The sequence below is a fragment of the Triticum urartu genome, chromosome 4A, assembly GCF_056163025.1.
Source record: "Triticum urartu cultivar PI428250 chromosome 4A, HENAU_Tu73, whole genome shotgun sequence".
In the NCBI taxonomy this organism is placed as follows: domain Eukaryota; kingdom Viridiplantae; phylum Streptophyta; class Magnoliopsida; order Poales; family Poaceae; genus Triticum; species Triticum urartu.
This window is the reverse complement of record NC_141876.1, coordinates 250,967,777-250,986,628: the sequence shown is the minus strand read 5'-3', so window position 1 is coordinate 250,986,628 and position 18,852 is coordinate 250,967,777.

Genomic DNA, 18,852 nt, shown 5'->3' with positions numbered 1-18,852 from the left:
TTTGGCCACTCCAAGAAAAGCCTAGGTGCCTGTGGCATTTTGTCAAACACCTGGAGAGCATGGCCAGATTTGACATGATATTGAATTTGCATTGTGAACTTAGTCTCCTGACCTAACCACCTTGTCCCTTGATCGCCCCACTATCCCTAACCTAGCCCTGTTTCTCGCCAGCCTCTCCCGCGACCTCTAGCATGCTCTGGCATTGTGTCGAGCACATCCCGTGCGTGCTCTGGGCGCGAGCAGAGCACGCGTTTTGCACGTGCCGCGCCCGAGCCGACGCGTCGCGCCCCTGGTCAGCCCGCACTGCAGAACCACGCCACTCGCACCCCTCTCACCGCAACACACCAAGCATTCCCTCGCCACGTACCCGACAGGCCAGGAGCTAGCCGCCACGGCCGCCGATAGCCCCTGCTCGTGTCGGCGCCGCCCGAGCCTCTCCCGCTCGCCACCTGGCCCCTAGAACAGCGCGAGCTCATCCACGAGTGTGTCCACTAGCGCTCGTCGCCGCCACGACGCCCTAGCTACAGAGAGGCGGTTCGCCGGCATCCTCATCCACCACCGCGGAACCGACCTCGTCGCGCTATAAAAGGAGGTCCCCGAACTTCCCCGAGCACTCAAGCGACCTCAGACCACCCCCATGGCACCCCCACAGCCAGCAATCGTCGGGGGAAAGCCGTCTTTCCCACCTCCGGCAACCGCAGCCGCCGCCACTGCCCCGGCCATTTCGGCACCACCAGGGCCTCCCGCTCTCCATTCTCTTCACCAGGAACTCTCTCTTCCTCCCGTGAGCCCATCCCCCTACTCGATTTTGATCGGGAACCACCATAGCCCCGAAACCACTCTGCTCCCGAAGCCCCCTCCGCCGCGAAGCTCACCGCCGACGACCCTTTCCACCCCCGTCTACCCAGCGACCACCGGAAGGACCGCCTCGGTCTTGCGGATCCATCCAGACCCTCTAGAACCCGCGGGGAGCCGCCGTTCTCCGGCGACAATCGCCGTTGCCTCGCCTCCGTTCGGGCAGAGGAAGAGGAGGGAGGGATAGACTGGTCAAACCTGACCAGTGGGCCCCCTGGACCCACTGTCAGTGACCCTGTACCTATCCACGTGGGTTAAGTGAAGGCGTAATCCACCCCAGTATGTTTCCCCCGCTCCGAAAGCGTATTCCCCTCTGAAACGTTTTCTTTTCTGTTTTATTTTAAATAACAGATTTTGACCACAACTTTGACTGAGCTTAACTTTTTAAATATAACTCCAAATGAATTGATTCTTTTTCCTACATCCCTCAAATTCTGTCTAGTTTATTTTAAGATTTACTTGAAAATTTTCCAAACAACTTTTTTGTACTGTTTTTGAAATATGTGTTATTTGCATATTTTTGAAAATAGGATTTTGGAAGAGAAGAAAACTTTCAAAAGTTTTGGAGAGCACCTCACCCCTCCACAACTTAAAGGCAAGCATTCTGAACCCTGGCATAATATTTTGCATGCATTGTTTGACACAATTATAACACCACCCTATTTCGGAGAACACGTTATTTTATGTGGTGATACGATCAGTTGCATAAATGCATATTATTGATTTCCTTGCTGTTGGAAATGAATACACTTGTGATGGAAATCATTCTCATGTGCCTTGCATGCATGCTGGAAAGGAAATCTGGGAAAGCCTCTGCCTTGGGTAGGCGTGAACATGTCGCCGGTCTCCGTCGAGATGGTTATATCCGGTATGGCACGGTAAGGTACAATGGGTGATGATTTTGTGGTTGAAATATTTTTGTTATACATGTCATGCAGGGAATTTATAAACCTCCTGAGTCGACCGTAGATCGAGTCTTGTTCCAGTAACCCCCATACTTGCTATGTACTGCCACTCGTCCCTGCCGCAGGTAGGGTATGGTTCAGTAAGTCGTCAACCCCTTTCAAGAACACACCGTACAGAGAGGCCATGGTGGAAGATACCGGTTGCAGCTGGTAGGCAGGCTACCTGGTCCGGGGGCATGGGTGTTTCCGGTTGGGACCGAGAGGGGAGGCCACCCCTTAGAGCGCGCGATATAAATTTGATCCCATGCTACGCGAGGTTGTAGCCTCCCCACTTAGAGTTTTGCTTAACAAGTGTCGTGGGTGATTCCAGACACTGATGAGTTAAGCTGGTGTGTGCAAGTTAGGCGTGTTTTCAACTAAAAGGCCGTAGACGGAATTAGTCCCGATGGACTAAAGGAATCCGTTACTCGTGGGTAAAGAGTACACCCTCTACAGAGATTAAACCTATTCGAATAGCCGTGTCCATGGTTAAGGATTACAGTCTGGGATGGGTCAAGTGTTGGTCTTAGTGTCGGTCTTCGGAGGAGATATTGTTAAACCAAACTTGGATACCGACTGGTTACTTGTGAGGACCATGAATATTATTTTGTGATGGACTAACCCGTTGAATTATTTATATTATCGAGTATCCCTGGGACGGTTGTACCTCCTGGATATTCATTGTGATCATTTATTTTATGAGCCCTTTATGTGGTGTCGCTCAGACGCCCGACTGTGGCATTTCTTTTAAATCCCTTTATGTGGTGTCGCTCAGACGCCCGACTGTGGCATTTCTTTTAAAGCCCTTTATGTGGTGTCGCCCAGACGCCCGACTGTGGCATTTCTTTTAAAGCCCTTTTTGTGGTGTCGCTCAGACGCCCGACTGTGGCATTTCTTTTAAAGCCCTTTTTGTGGTGTCGCTCAGACGCCCGACTGTGGCATTTCTTTTATAAGCCCTTTATGTGGTGTCGCTCAGACGCCCGACTGTGGCATTTCTTTTAAAGCCCTTTATGTGGTGTCGCTCAGACGCCCGACTGCGGCATTTTATTCCCACTCTATTACTGCTTATTCCTGTTGCATGAAAATAACCTGCTTGCATGCATAAAAGATGTTTTATTTATGACTGACAATGTGATCATAGAATTTTTCAGTGCATGATTATCAATTATATTATACCTGTGTTCTTAATGTTTGCGAGTACATTCAAAGTACTCACTGGCTTGTCCCTGGCTATTGTCTTGGCCAGATTGCCTACTTGGAGAGGAGCGTGGCGATGACAGCCTCGGGACCTAAGTAACGGTGATAGCAGCCTCGCGGAGATAGGAGTTAACCTGGTCAGCTGTTCCTGTGGGAAATGGAGTCCCATAGACACTGATGTCTCACAAACCGCTTCCGCCATCGACCACTAGAAACCCAATTGTTGTACTCACAGGCCAGAATGGTCTTGTACTACATATTTTTTTGTATTTTTGCTTGGAATTTCTGTATCAAGTTGGAGCCTCATCAGCTAACAGTAATCCTGGGGCTGATGAGCACGACGGTCATTTTCTGGAAATTTAGACCCGGAAAACCCGGTCGTGACAGACTTGGCATCAGAGCCAGGATGACCATTGGCTAATCCTATCTTAGCCGGGTCTATAAACTTAGGCAAACCAACCCACCAAACCATAACCACACCCCAGCCAAGCTTCTCGTGCAAGATAGCCACACAGTGACCCAACACCTTTTGGCAGTCGGTGCCCAACCTATCAACCTAACCTGTCGCTCATGCGCCAGTGATCGAATCCTGAATAGTCCTTTCTCGCAAGTGTGCAAAGGAAGACTCCGTCCCCTTTTTCATATAAAAAGGGGCACGCTAGCCCCAACACAGCACAGCACAGCCTCTACCCCAAACCAAGCTACAATGCCTGGCCCTGTCGTGCACAATGAGACCACGGCAACCAACCTTGGAGGCTTTGTGACCATACTCGCAAACCTCACCCGTCGTGCCTATGCGTTAGAAGAGCCCCCAGAATATGTTGTGTACCAAGGACCCATGAGCGGTGAGAGCCGTCAATTCTGGGCCACTGTGCACATCTACGGTAGGGGTCTAGAGCCCGAGCGCCCCTACAGGTTCACCGGAAGGACAACTTCCTTTGAACCTCAAGCCATCCAACTAGCTGCTCGAGAGGCTATAGTTCATCTCCGGCACTTGTCGCCCAGAGTTAACTGTCGCTCGTTCCACTACTACCCCAGACGTGAAGGGTATGGTAGACCACCCTAAGTTGCCAACGGAGATCACGAGACAGATCCCGCATTATTGCACCTAGTGCGCTATGTAAGTGCACTAGAGGTATTGTTTGACCAGATCACTATTGATCTAATCGCAGCTCGTGGAGAGCTGGTTCGTCGAGCCCTGGCGAGAGAAGAGAATGAGCCCATCGCCGACAACCCAGTTGTGCTGTTTGGACACCCGATTGAATCCCTGAGGCCTGCCCCAGCCATCGGCCAAGGTGCTGCGATAACCCCAGAGGTGCTTCGTCGCATATTGGGAGCACACTCCAACGGGATTGTGGCCAACAATCCCCGAGATGGTCCTCATCGCTACCCCGAGCCTACAGCCCCTCAACCCACTCCAGCTAATTCCGACGACGAGACCCGTGGAGGAGCCTCAAGGCACGCCCGCTTGGATGTAAACGAGGTATACTAAGTCACCCGAGTCGTATCGAGTCCCAGTGTACCCTCGCTTTGTAATCGTGTGGCCTTGTAATTAAATGCCGCCTGTTGTCGTGCCTCTGTTTTAATAGTAGCCTTGCCTGGATACGCTAGTATGCAGTATAAGATTTCTATCCCGGACACAGTTACCAAAAATCACCCCGACAACCCCCACAGTAACACATCACTATAGTGAAATGTGTGAATCTGTGGCTTGACCCCGACCCTTGGAACAGAGCTGAAAATTTTCTTTACCATTCACCACGGTAAAAATGACCCAGCTCCGGTGCTATAAAAAGGCCACCACGTGACCTTGCCAAGCACCTCTCACCTTGTGCACCACCCTCACAACCATTTCTTGCCATGCCGAGCCCCAGCATTTATCTGAGAACACCAGATGCAACCCCGGGTAGTTTTGTGAAGATATTGTGGGATTTTACCTGCAGTACCATGGGCGCTACCCAGCCACCCCAGTACGAGCTGTTCAAATCGAGAATCACCCCTTCCACCTCGAGATATTGGGCAGCAGTACACATCCCTCCCGTAAACTCAAACCAAGACCCAACGGAGGTCTCCTTCGTGGGGAAATCTATGCCAGCCCCACATATGGCCATAGAAGCTGTTGCATACGAAGCGCTTGCTCGCCTTCGATTCGCGGTACCCTATGCCAGCGAACGAGGGTATTATTACTTCCCGAGCCGTGCAGCACCCGAAGGAGTGACATCTTTTCCCGGTGGACGAATTGAGAGAGACCCAGTCCTGGCCAACCTTGTCCAGTACGTCATCGCTCAAGAGCGTTTAACCCAATGTGTGATGGGTTATCTCCAGAGCCTCGCAGATTTAAATCCTCAGATCGCCATCGGCAGAGCACTAAGGCCCGACCAGGAGAGACATGTGCATCGACTGGTCAATCCACTTTCCCCGATAGAAGAGGAGTGTATCCCAGTACCAGAGACATTTTCTAGGGATCCCGTCCAGTTACCATTCCCACTTTAGACGTCGCTGCGGTGTTCATTATTGCAACATTTATTTATGTGTGTGACTTATGCGTGATACCCTGAGTTTGTACGACGAGTCAATTATTTGGCTTCTACTAAAGTGTGTAGTTTTTGTTGTGGTTTATGCCCCTTTAAATTAACTGTTTTTCCCTCGTAAAATCCTGGAGTGAGATTCCTTTTCCCTGAGTTGCTACATCTGCACCTTCTCACGGCGTGGATTAATTAATTTCACACAGCACCACGGCAGCAGACTCAAAACCATAACCATTCGATCACATACACTGTTTGCAAAACTTTGCAACGGTGTTACATCCAGCTAATCACCCCCTAACAACAGTTAGCACCCGGCACACCCCATCTACTCCTCGTGATCACCACCACCGCGGAGAGCCAACACCCGAGCAGCAGCGTCGCGACGATCGTCGAGGATCATCGCGCATAGGAGCACTGAGAGCCCTAGCAGTGTCGCCAGCCCTCCGCATATTAGGATCACAAACCAGTCCGGCATCGCCTCCGCCATTAGAGCCTAACCCGAGCTTTTGTAAGCAGTAATAGAGGAAGGAGGAGGAGAAGTGAGGCCAGGTGCGAGGAAGAAGAGAGGGCACCCCGGCCATTTTATAGCTCGAGCTCGGTGTACGGTGGGCGAAGTCCACCAACGCCGCTCGTCGCCGATCGCCGGTGTTTGGAGACGAATCCACGAGCAGTACCGATAGCGCGCTGGCCCGCGAGGTGAGTGCATGCTGCACCGGCAGCTAGCACGCCGCACACTACCACGGTACGGCCTAGATGCCCTACGCGCTAGACGTCGCCGGTGGAGAAAGCGCGGGAAAGCGCGCGGGAGAGAGGGAGAAGAGAGAGCCAGAGGAAGAAGAAGAGGCTGACAGTGGGCCCCGGGTCCACCTGTCGGCCAGAGAGAGCACTGTGCTCTCGGGTACGACCAGTGTATATTTAAATTTAGAAGTTATTCTAAATTTATATCCAGCGTAGAAATCTCACGTTTTGTCCCGAACCATAGATTTTTCCACGTAGCACCAGTATTCACACTGTGGTTTTACACCACTTATTGCCCTCTCACTGTAGCCACATTCTTTATTGCATATAGTTTTTCTTAAAACAACTTTGAACAAATCTCAAGGACGAGATTTTTTCTTAAGGGGGGTAGTGTTGTGACACCCCAAAATTTTGGCCTTGTTTTAATACATTAATTTTTTTTGCCAGGAATTAAAACTTTGATATTCTGGACTCCCTTTTGATTTTTTTAAACATTTCCTTTCTTATTATCATTGAGTTGTTCCCTAAAGTGAAAACCTTTCAAATATGTTATTGGACTTGTTTAACCTCTCAAGAAAAACTATTCTTTTACCAGTATGACTAATTACATAATTAATTTGCTTGATCTGTATTTTCTTGAAAAATGGTTTTTCAAGGTTATATGGCCATAATTGAACTACAACCATTTGATAAATTCACCTAAAATTCCAACCAAAATTTGGAGATGTCATCTGATGTTTTTAAAATCACTTTTATACAAAAATATCTTTTATTCATGAAATATTTTGAGCTCTGCATCAATTTTCCTTCTCTGATCCAGAGTGCAATTTTGCACTACAACCCATCTAAATATTTCTTTCTAGCCTCCACCAAAATTATGGGATGTTAGTAGTATCTTATGATTCAACTTTATGCAAAAACCGAGTGATGTTATTTGAAAATTTTGAGTGAATCAACCTCATTTTCATTCTGGTCCAGCCTTGTGATTTCTACTACAACCCTATTTAATTTTGCTCCAATGATCTTGTGCTTTCTCCCAATTGTAGACAGCCCTACCAAACCCCTAAATCCAGGAGCATGCACCCATTGGATTATTTTTGGTTCATGAAGTAATGCCTTTTTCTTTCTGTCCAGAATTGAAGTTTTGAAAAACTTGCACTAACAAGTTTGTGCTTTTCACAAACCAACCTCACCACTCTCTCTTGCATCTAAGGAGACCCTGATCTGGAGAATTTGGCCACTCCAAGAAAAGCCTAGGTGCCTGTGGCATTTTGTCAAACACCTAGAGAGCATGGCCAGATTTGACATGATATTGAATTTGCATTGTGAACTTGGTCTCCTGACCTAACCACCTTGTCCCTTGATCGCCCACTATCCCTAACCTAGCCCTGTTTCTCGCCAGCCTCTCCCGCGACCTCTAGCGTGCTCTGGCATTGTGTCGAGCACATCCCGTGCGTGCTCTGGGCGCGAGTAGAGCACGCGTTTTGCACGTGCCGCGCCCGAGCCGACGTGTCGCGCCCCTGGTCAGCCCGCACTGCAGAACCACGCCACTCGCTCCCCTCTCACCGCAACACGCCAAGCATTCCCTCGCCACGTCCCCAACAGGCCAGGAGCTAGCCGCCACGGCCGCCGACAGCCCCTGCTCGTGTCGGCGCCGCCCGAGCCTCTCCCGCTCGCCACCTGGCCCCTAGAACAGCGCGAGCTCATCCACGAGTGTGTCCACGAGCGCTCGTCGCCGCCACGACACCCTAGCTACAGAGAGGCGGTTCGCCAGCATCCTCATCCACCGCCACGGAACCGACCTCGTCGCGCTATGAAAGGAGGTCCCCGAACTTCCCCGAGCACTCAGGCGACCTCAGACCACCCCCATGGCACCCCCACAGCCAGCAATCGTCGGGGGAAAGCCGTCTTCTCCACCTCCGGCAACCGCAGCCGCCGCCACTGCCCCGGCCATTTCGGCACCACCAGGGCCTCCCACTCTCCATTCTCTTCACCAGGAACTCTCTCTTCCTCCCGTGAACCCATCCCCCTACTCGATTTTGATCGGGAACCACCATAGCCCCAAAACCACTCTGCTCCCGAAGCCCCCTCTGCCGCGAAGCTCACCGCCGACGACCCTTTCCACCCCCGTCTACCCAGCGACCACCGGAAGGACCGCCTCGGTCTTGCGGATCCATCCAGACCCTCTGGAACCCGCGGGGAGCCGCCGTTCGCCGGCGACGATCGCCGTTGCCTCGCCTCCGTTCGGGCAGAGGAAGAGGAGGGAGGGATAGACTGGTCAAACCTGACCAGTGGGCCCCCTGGACCCACTGTCAGTGACCCTGTACCTATCCACGTGGGTTAAGTGAAGGCGTAATCCACCCCAGTACGTTTCCCCCACTCCGAAAGCGTATTCCCCTCTAAAACGTTTTCTTTTCTGTTTTATTTTAAATAACAGACTTTGACCACAACTTTGACTGACCTTAACTTTTTAAATATAACTCCAAATGAATTGATTCTTTTTCCTACATCCCTCAAATTCTGTCTAGTTTATTTTAAGATTTATTTGAAAATTTTCCAAACAACTTTTTTGTACTGTTTTTGAAATATGTGTTATTTGCATATTTTTGAAAATAGGATTTTGGAAGTGAAGAAAACTTTCAAAAGTTTTGGAGAGCACCTCACCCCTCCACAACTTAAACGCAAGCATTCTGAACCCTGGCATAATATTTTGCATGCATTGTTTGACACAATTATAACACCACCCTATTTCGAGAACACGTTATTTTATGTGGTGATACGATCAGCTGCATAAATGCATATTAATGATTTCCTTGCTGTTGGAAATGAATACACTTGTGATGTAAATCATTCTCATGTGCCTTGCATGCATGCCGGAAAGGAAATCCGGGAAAGCCTCTGCCTTGGGTAGGCGTGAGCTTGTCGCCGGTCTCTGTCGAGACAGTTATGTCCGGTATGGCATGGTAAGGTACAATGGGTGATGATTTTGTGGTTGAAATATTTTTGTTATACATGTCATGAAGGGAATTTATAAACCTCCTGAGTCGACCGTAGATCGAGTCTTGTTCCAGTAACCCCCATACTTGCTATGTCTGCCACTCGTCCCTGCCGCAGGTAGGGTATGGTTCAGTAAGTCGTCAACCCCTTTCAAGCACACACCATACAGAGAGGCCATGGTGGAAGATACCGGTTGAAGCTGGTAGGCAGGCCACCTGGTCCAGGGGCATGGGTGTTTCCGGTTGGGACCGAGAGGGGAGGCCACCCCTTAGAGCGCGCGATATAAATTTGATCCCATGCTACGCAAGGTTGTAGCCTTCCCACTTAGAGTTTTTCTTAACAAGTGTCGTGGGTGATTCCAGACACTGATGAGTTAAGCTGGTGTGTGCAAGTTAGGCGTGTTTTCAACTAAAAGGCCATAGACGGAATTAGTCCCGATGGACTAAAGGAATCCGTTACTCGTGGGTAAAGAGTACACCCTCTGCAGAGATTAAACCTATTCGAATAGCCGTGTCCATGGTTAAGGATTACAGTCTGGGATGGGTCAAGTGTTGGTCTTAGTGTCGGTCTTCGGAGGAGATATTGTTAAACCAAACTTGGATACCGACTGGTTACTTGTGAGGACCATGAATATTATTTTGTGATGGACTAACCCATTGCATTATTTATATTATCGAGTATCCCTGGGATGGTTCTACCTCCTGGATATTCATTGTGATCATTTATTTTATGAGCCCTTTATGTGGTGTCGCTCAGACGCCCGACTGTGGCATTTCTTTTAAAGCCCTTTATGTGGTGTCGCTCAGACGCCCGACCATGGCATTTCTTTTAAAGCCCTTTATGTGGTGTCGCCCAGACGCCCGACTGTGGCATTTCTTTTAAAGCCCTTTTTGTGGTGTCGCTCAGACGCCCGACTGTGGCATTTCTTTTATAAGCCCTTTATGTGGTGTCGCTCAGACGCCCGACTGTGGCATTTCTTTTAAAACCCTTTATGTGGTGTCGCTCAGACGCCCGACTGTGGCATTTCTTTTAAAGCCCTTTATGTGGTGTCGCTCAGACGCCCGACTGCGGAATTTTATTCCCACTCTATTACTGCTTATTCCTGTTGCATGAAAATAACCTGCTTGCATGCATAAAAGATGTTTTATTTATGACTGACGATGTGATCATAGAATTTTTCAGTGCATGATTATCAATTATATTATACCTGTGTTTTTAATGTTTGCGAGTACATTCAAAGTACTCACTGGCTTGTCCCTGGCTATTGTCTTGGCCAGATTGCCTGCTTGGAGAGGAGCGTGGTGATGACAGCCTCGGGACCTAAGCAACGGTGATAGCAGCCTCGCGAAGATAGGAGTTAACCTGGTCAGTTGTTCCTATGGGAAATGGAGTCCCATAGACACTGATGTCTCACAAACCGCTTCCGCCATCGACCACTAGAAACCCAATTGTTGTGCTCACAGGCCAGAATGGTCTTGTACTACATATTTTTTTGTATTTTTGCTTGGAATTTCTGTATCAAGTTGGAGCCTCATCAGCTAACAGTAATCCTGGGGCTGATGAGCACGACGGTCATTTTCTGGAAATTTATACCCGGAAAACCCGGTCGTGACAGGAAGGGATCCCACAACGGTCAAATTTGAAGGGAGAGAACTAGTACATGTTATCCTCACGAAAGGTGGTCTGCACCTGCAAAGCATCTGGTCGTGACGTCGTGGTGGGCTTGGCGATGACCTCTGTCCTGCCGCCCTGTCAGTCTTGGTCCTGTAGCATGGAAATGGAAACCTGTGGTTGATTCCTTGGGACTCTGTGCCTTCCCTTGCCTCTTTAGCACCAAAGAGGAAACCTGCTACACTGCTCCCGCTGGCACTTGCCTGGCCTTGGTCGTCATGGCTTGTGTCATCTAAACCTCACGAGGTGAGGGGTCGCATGGAAATCTCCGCTCCTTAGGGGCCAGCCTAAGGAGGCCACTCCTTCTGGAGGTCTTGGCGTCATCCGCCTCGTGAGGCTTGGCCCATCACGAGGGTCTTGAGCTGCTGGTGCTAAAGATGGGTCGTACTGGGCCATCGATGGAGCCATGTCGTGGGCCCTAGGTAGACAAGTTTGGGTACCCCGGTTCCCAGAACGTTGACAGGTACACAAGCAGGGGGGCTTGTGGTAGCTTACTTCTTAATATTTTCATTGCTTCTTCATTAACCTATGCTTGAGTCAGTTTCCAGTTTTTCTGTGTGTCGTGCAAGGTGTTATGGTGGAGATTTAAGCCACGATATGTGGGCTACCCATGTCTCACGTTCATGGGGCTATAACTACCATTCTACTATCTTCCCCGCTCCTGTCGCTTTCGCCATGTGTATCGCATGTGTTGTGTAGGGTTGGTGGTAGCCTCGGAGTGTGCGGGAATGAGTGCCATGGTAGAAAGCCAGGCGCCATGGATTGGCGTAGGGGGTCAGTCTTGATTCTTTGCGCCGTTAGTGGCACAGAGGAGTTAGATTGGCAGAACGAGGCAGTTTCCCCCCTGGGAGAGGAGCCAGCACCCGGCCGCACTTGCCTATAAAAAGGGACATGGGCGAGGTGCTGACTCACACCTATCCCTCCTTCCTTCCGATATCATCTCTCTACCATGGTGAGGGGGATAGGGCGTAATGGTGCCCCAGCGGAGGCAATGATAGTTTCTGCTCGACAATGCCTCCCTCCTCCTGTTGGGGACGCGGAGGCGGAGCCCATCGCCAGAGGAGTTGGGAGAGGATGCGGTCGTGATCGTCGTGTTGCCCAGGGGCAGGGAGGACGAGGAGGCGTTCTGATCGCACCTCCCTTGGCTGCTTAGGACCCGAACGAGGGTCACGTCGGGAACCATCCGTTGGAGTTTATCGTCAAGTTGAACGGGCCCCACACAGCCTCCTTCGCCTCCCTACCCCAATTGCGAGGGTAATGGAGGTCGAGCAGCCACCGGGGCTAAGGATGCATATGAGGGGCTGCTGCAATGGCAGCATGCGGGCGGACGTGGAGTTCCCCGCTCCCCATGTCATGTTTCTCCGGCGTGGCTGGAAGACCTTCGCTCGTGCTCAAAGTTTGGAAGCGGGGCACGTCCTTCACTTCAAGTTAATGGATGCCACCCTCCTCTCCACCAAGGTCTTTGGGGATTTGCGTGCACGCCTAGCGTGCTGCACGGAGAGCTCGACTGACGATGAAATCTCTTCCTCGAGCAGTAGGACGGGGGGATAAGCCCAAGATGTCGAGCCCCCAGACCGAAAATGGCCATGACTAAGGAATCGTCTAGAGAGCTTGAGCAGGTTGATGGATGTTCTTGGAATGGAACTGACAGGCTTCACATCTGGTGACTAGCTCGATTGCATGTTGGAGGGTCATGGGCCAGTTGAAATCTTGTCGGAAAGATTTTCCAACCAAGGCTCTTGATCCAATATGGGAGCCGCACATGCCTTTATGTATGTCTGTCAACAGTTCCTTCCCTTCTTCCCAGCAAATGCACTTCAATTTCACACCATTGGGCCTCCTTCTATATAACATGTTTTCGATGAACTGATACATACTGGCCCTCCGGGATACTCTCTCAGCTTCTTCTTGCTCTTCAAGAAGTTCTCCAGCTTGGAGGAAATGGACTATGTGTTGTGCCCAAGTAGGAGACTGAGGCTCAGCAACAAGGATCAATGGCACCTCCTCATTCGCGGGAGCACATATTTCAATCACAACAACTAGTAGTTCGGCGGGAGGATGTTGCTCGCCTTGCAAAGTGGAATTGTTCCTGCCAACCTCTCTATCGGGGACTTCAGGAGCTCTGTCGGGTGGGGCTTGCCAGAGTCCATTTTCCTCCTATTTCTGGTCATTGTTGCTCGGGATAATGATGGTTTAGTTAGGTGGAGAACAAAAGTCCCTGGTTCCACATGAAGCTTTTGTGCGGCGCATTTTGATAGATGATCAGCAATGCTGTTTTCCGCACGTGGCTCGTGCTCTGTTTGCAATCCATCAAAACGCTCCTCCATCTTTCTCACTTCCTCCACATATAACTCCATCAATGGGCTTTGGTAATCCTTGTTTAATTGTCTCACCACAAGTTGTGAGTCTCCCCAAATGATCAAATTCTTAATTGCAAATTTTGTTGCAATCCTGAGCCCGGCAAGGAGTCCCTCATATTCTGCGGTGTTGTTGGTAGCTTTCTCCCATGGAAAATGCACTTGGACGACATACTTGAGGTGCCCTCCAGTGGGTGCGACAAGGAGCACGCCAGCTCCTGAGCCTTGTAGTGAGAAAGCGCCATTAAAATACATGATCCACTCTGGCATCTATTCATTCGGAGTAGGTGTCCATTATGGAATGAACTCCTCCAATGCTCTTCTCTCAATTTTGAGGTACTTCCATACTTCAGCCGAAAGATTGAAAATTCCAACGCCCACACTACTATACTGCCGGTGGCCTTAGGGTTCCTCTATATGCGTTGCAAAGGGAAACGAGTGATAACTGTGATCTCGTGGGCTTGGAAGTAATGGTGCAACTTCATCGAGGCCATGATGATGTCGAAGATCAATTTTTGAATGCAAAGTACCTTGATCTAGCCCCCTGCAACAGGGAGCTAACAAAGTAGACTGGTCTCCACACCACTTTCATCCTTGTCGTCGCCTTGGCATTGCCTTCACTATCCTGCTCTTCTTTCCCCTGATCTGCACTCGACCTTGTCGTGGCTGGTTCACCTCCTTCCCTGGGAAGGGCAGTAGTTGCAGCTGCCCCTTCTTCCATTTTGCATTGTGCTACTAGTGCTCCACTAACCACTTGATTAGATGCCACCAGATATAGCAACAATGGCTCTTGTGGTTTAGGAGCGACTAAGGTGGGAATAGAGGAAATGTAAGCTTTTAAATCGTGCAGCGCTGCTTCTGCCTTTGGGGTCCACTTCATGGGCCCTGGCTTCTTCAAAAACTTTAAGAATGGCAGGGCGCGCTCAACAGATTTAGAGATGAACCTTCTCGGTGCGACAACACATCCAGTCAAATGCCTCATGTCCTTGACTATTTTTGGTGCTTGAATCTGCTCGATCACTCTGATCTTGTCAGGGTTGGCCTCTATCCCCCAATGAGACACGAAGAAGCCAAGTAGCTTGCCAGAGGAAACGCCAAACACACACTTCTCTGGGTTGAGCTTCAAGTTGATCTTGCGCAGGTTCACAAAGGTTTCTTCCAAGTCCTGAATAATTGTTGATCTGTCCTTTGTCTTTACCACTATGTCATCCATGTAAGCTTCAATATTCCTATGCGGTTGGGACTCAAAACCAATTTGCACTGCTCTTGCGAAAGTGGATCCAGTGCTCTTTAACCCAAAGGGCATTCGTACAAAGCAGTACGTGCCACATGAAGTTAGGAACGCGCTCTTGTCTTTGTCCTCCTTGGACTTGAATATCTGGTGGTACCCGGAGTAGGCATCCAAAAACAAAAGCAGGTCACAACCTGAGGTGGAATCCACAATCTAGTTGATGTGAAGAAAGGGGAATGGGTCCTTCGGTCATGCTTTATTCAGGTCTGTGAATCTATGCAAAGCCTCCACTTCACCTTCACCTTGCGCACTACCATTGGGTTCGGCAACCATGTTGGATGCAACACTCACCTGACCAAACCAGCTGCTTCCAGTTTCTTGATCTCTTTGGCAATGATCAGCTGCCGCTCCAAAGCTTGTTTTCTGACCTTCTTCTTGACGGGCCGATCATGAGGGTACACAACAAGGTGGTGCTTGATTACCACCCTAGGAACAATGAGGATGTATGATGGTAGCCAAGCAAACACATTGATATTCGCCCGAAGAAAGGTAACGAGCGTTCTTTCCTATTTGTCTCCAGGGTGGAGTTGTTAGTGAACATACCATCAGCACCAACCAGCCCTACCGGGACCCTCTTCACAGCTGGTGCAGCAAGCTTGCCCCTCTTGCTAGTGGAACTCTCCGGCAAGTCATCGACAGGTGCAACAAACTCCGGAGAGGTGCGCTTCCCGGATTCCTCGCGGGCATCCATGCTAACTTTTCTTCCTTTCTTGTTTTTGTTAGTAGGGACAGCGTCTTCTACGGCCTCGGCAACCACCGCATCCTGGTACATCTTATCCACCCATATAATTGCGTCCTTCTTGTCTGATGGGATGGAAATGACGCATATTGGTCGTTGCATCTACATGGTGTTGTAGGCATAGTGAGATGCCGCCATGAACTTTGCTATGGCGGGTCGGCCAAGTATCCCATTATATGGTAGAGGAAGCTTGACCACGTCGAACACAACCTCCTCGGTCCGATAGTTCAATTCTCCTCCGAATGTCACCGACAACATGACATTCCCCTTTGGATGACTCCTTCCAGGGTTGATCCCTTGGAACGTGCCAGTAACCTTGAGCTCTTCATCTAATATCTGCAGCTTGTTCATTAGCTTGGGGGAAATCAGATTCAACACAGCCCCACCGTGAACAAACATCTCTATGACTTTGAGGTTGCGGATTGTTGGTGAGACCAACAACGGAAAACACCCCACCACAGTGGTGCTATCAGGGTTATCCTGAAAGTGCTAGTGATCGACTAGAGGGGGGTGAATAGGCAATTTTTATGAAAGTCTTCAATTCATGGAAGTTTCGAAGACAAACGATAGAAATAAACCTATTACTATGCAGCGGAAGGTAGACTACACTCAGCAAGCCATAGTCAAGTATTCAATGAAATGAAAGCATATAGACTGATAGCAGTTAGGCAGTATAGATCAGGATGGAAGATAGTATGAAGCCAATCAGAACAAGCAGTCACAAAGTGAAGACAAAATAGATAATGCAAACAGGCAATGACTTCATGAGGACCAATCTGCAAATAAATAGATGGGAAGGATAGAACCAGTGGCTCATTGAAGACAATGATTTGTTGGACCAGTTCCAGTTGCTGTGACAACTGTACGTCTGGTTAGGGAGGCTGAGATTCAACTCAGAAGACCGCGTCTTCACCTTATTCCCCTTGAGCTCAGGACACCCAGTCCTTGCCCAATCACTCTGGTAAGTCTTCAAGGTAGACTTCCAAACCTTCCTAGACTTCGTTCACGGGCGATCCACAATGACTCTTGGATGCTCAGAACGGGACGCCTAACCGGCTGGAGGATTCACAGTCCTCAAGTGTAATAAGTCTTCAGATCACACAGACAGGAAGAGTTCAGTGATGCCTAACACTATTTGGCTCTGGGTGTTTAGGGCTTTGTCCTCACAAGGAATTCTCTCTCAAAGGCTTCGAGGTGGGTTGCTCTCAAATGACAAAAGCCGTACACTAACTCTGAGCAGAGAACCAATTTATGGTGTAGGGGGTGGGCTATTTATAGCCACTAGGCAACCCGACCTGATTTGTCCGAAATGTCCCTGGGTCACTAAGGAACTGACACGTGTTCCAATGGTTAGATTTCAAACACACACGAGAACTTTACTTGAGCTAGAGGCAAAGCTGACTTATCCAACTCTGGATAAGATTTGCTCTCATTGTCTTCGCTCGAAGACATAGGATTTTGGTTAAGCATCACTTCAGTCATTCTGACTGGTTCACTTGGACCCCACTTAACAGTACGGTGGTTCCTATGAGTCAACAAAGAAGAAAATGAAACAATGAAACAACTAAGTCTTCGCGCTCCATAGTCTTCACAAAATGTCTTCTCTTGTCATAGTCTTTAATGTGAAGACCTTCACATACCACATTTGTCTTCAATGTCTTCATACATTTTTAGGGGTCATCTCCGGTAGGTAAACCGAATCAATGAGGGACTTCTACCTGTGTTATCCTGCAATTCTCATAAACACATTAGTCCCTCAACCAGGTTTGTCGTCAATACTCCAAAACCAACTAGGGGTGGCACTAGATGCACTTACAATCTCCCCCCTTTTGGTGATTGATGACAAACTGGTTGAAGTTTTCAACGGGGAATAAAATATGTGAAATTGTAAAGGATAGGGTAGTGTCTTCATAAGTGACAAAGGCCCCCCGCGAAGATGTGCATATAAGTAATTTGCTTTTGGAATGCAAATGCACATGGCAGGTTGTACTTGTGGAGATCCTCTTCAACTTATGATGACAATTCATCATGCCTGATTTGATATAATAAAGATAATGACATGCATAATGAAAAATGGATGTCTGCAAAATGACCTAAGTGCGGAAGTTATCATCGCACATGCGGAATTTATCATCGCATCACAGAATAGCAAATAAGTAGTAGACGACCATCGAGTTTAAGTGTTACAACTCAAAGAACCAAATGTATCAAAAAGCGAGAGTTGTGAGTACTTGCCAAAAGTAGCAAAAATTAAAGAAACCACCCATATGGACCCGCTTGAAGACTATCAACTCATATGGTTCTCCCCCTTTTGTCAGTAAGGACCAGAAAGGTTTGAATACATTGAGCGCCTACTCGTTCCCATGAGGTGCAGGTGAAGCAGCAGGGTCGTCGTTGAGGTCCAGTGGTGCAGAAGAACTCAGTGCAGTGTTGACACGCGCTGAAGTTGGAGGAGGTGAAGTGGCATCATCTTGGTCATCGATGACTCTGGCATTCACCGTCGTAGCTGAGGACGAATAGTCAGAGTCTTCAAGTGAGGGAGTCCGACGCAAGTGAGCATTCCTTGGAGGAGTTGAGTCAAATTTGAATCTTTCTGTGAAGCCATCGTCTTGCAGATCAGCTTCATCACTAAGCAATGTCAAACTCTTCCAAGACCTCCGACAGGTTTCATGTATGACAAAGGCATTCTTGGTGGAAAGATTGCGAATGCGATTGACGTCCACCAAGAGGCTTTGCATCTGACGCTTAAGCCAGTTATGATGCTTATCCTGTTTCTGATGTAGCGCGACGAGAAGCTCTCGGTCATTGAGAACACGAGATCGCTTCTGAGGCCTTTGGGCAATGGTGCTTCCAGTGGCGTCAGTTTGAGCGCGAGGGGCACGTGTGTTACCAGCCAAGGGATAAACATGAGAGACTGCCTGAACTCCTTCAATGGGCTAGGTGAAGCTTTGACGATCAACACTGTGAAGATAAATCGGATCCTTAGCAGGCTCTGGGTAAATAGGTTCAAGAGACAGATCAACCTCTGGCAAGAATATAAGATGATTGCATGCAGACAGCTGATAGTTGAAGGCAGAGTGCAGCTTGATAAGACGCATTACCCATGGAGCATAGAACTTCAAACCAAAAATGTCGGAGCCAGATGCAGCCAATTGTCTGATGATGAAGTCTTGAGCATTGAAGCTGATGCCATTGAAGATATAGAAAACCAAAGTCTTCATTGCTCCTTCAAGCTTCGCTGCAGATGAAGGTCCTTTGACAGGCCATAGAGTTTTTCTGATGATATGGTAAATGGTGCGAGGCAGATACTCTAGGTGTTCAACAAAGAATTCAGATGGATAGTCAGCGTCGTGAGGCAAAGGATTCATCATGCTTAACATTTGGCTCATGTTGGGTTTTGGCTTCTGAAAAATGCTCTCCAAAGCATTCTGGTGTTGTTGACAACCTGGTTCATAGTATTCACCAGGAGTGGGCATGGCTGTGAGCTCAATGATATCAAGAGCTTTGGCTTCATGATGGACATTGCTTGTCATCC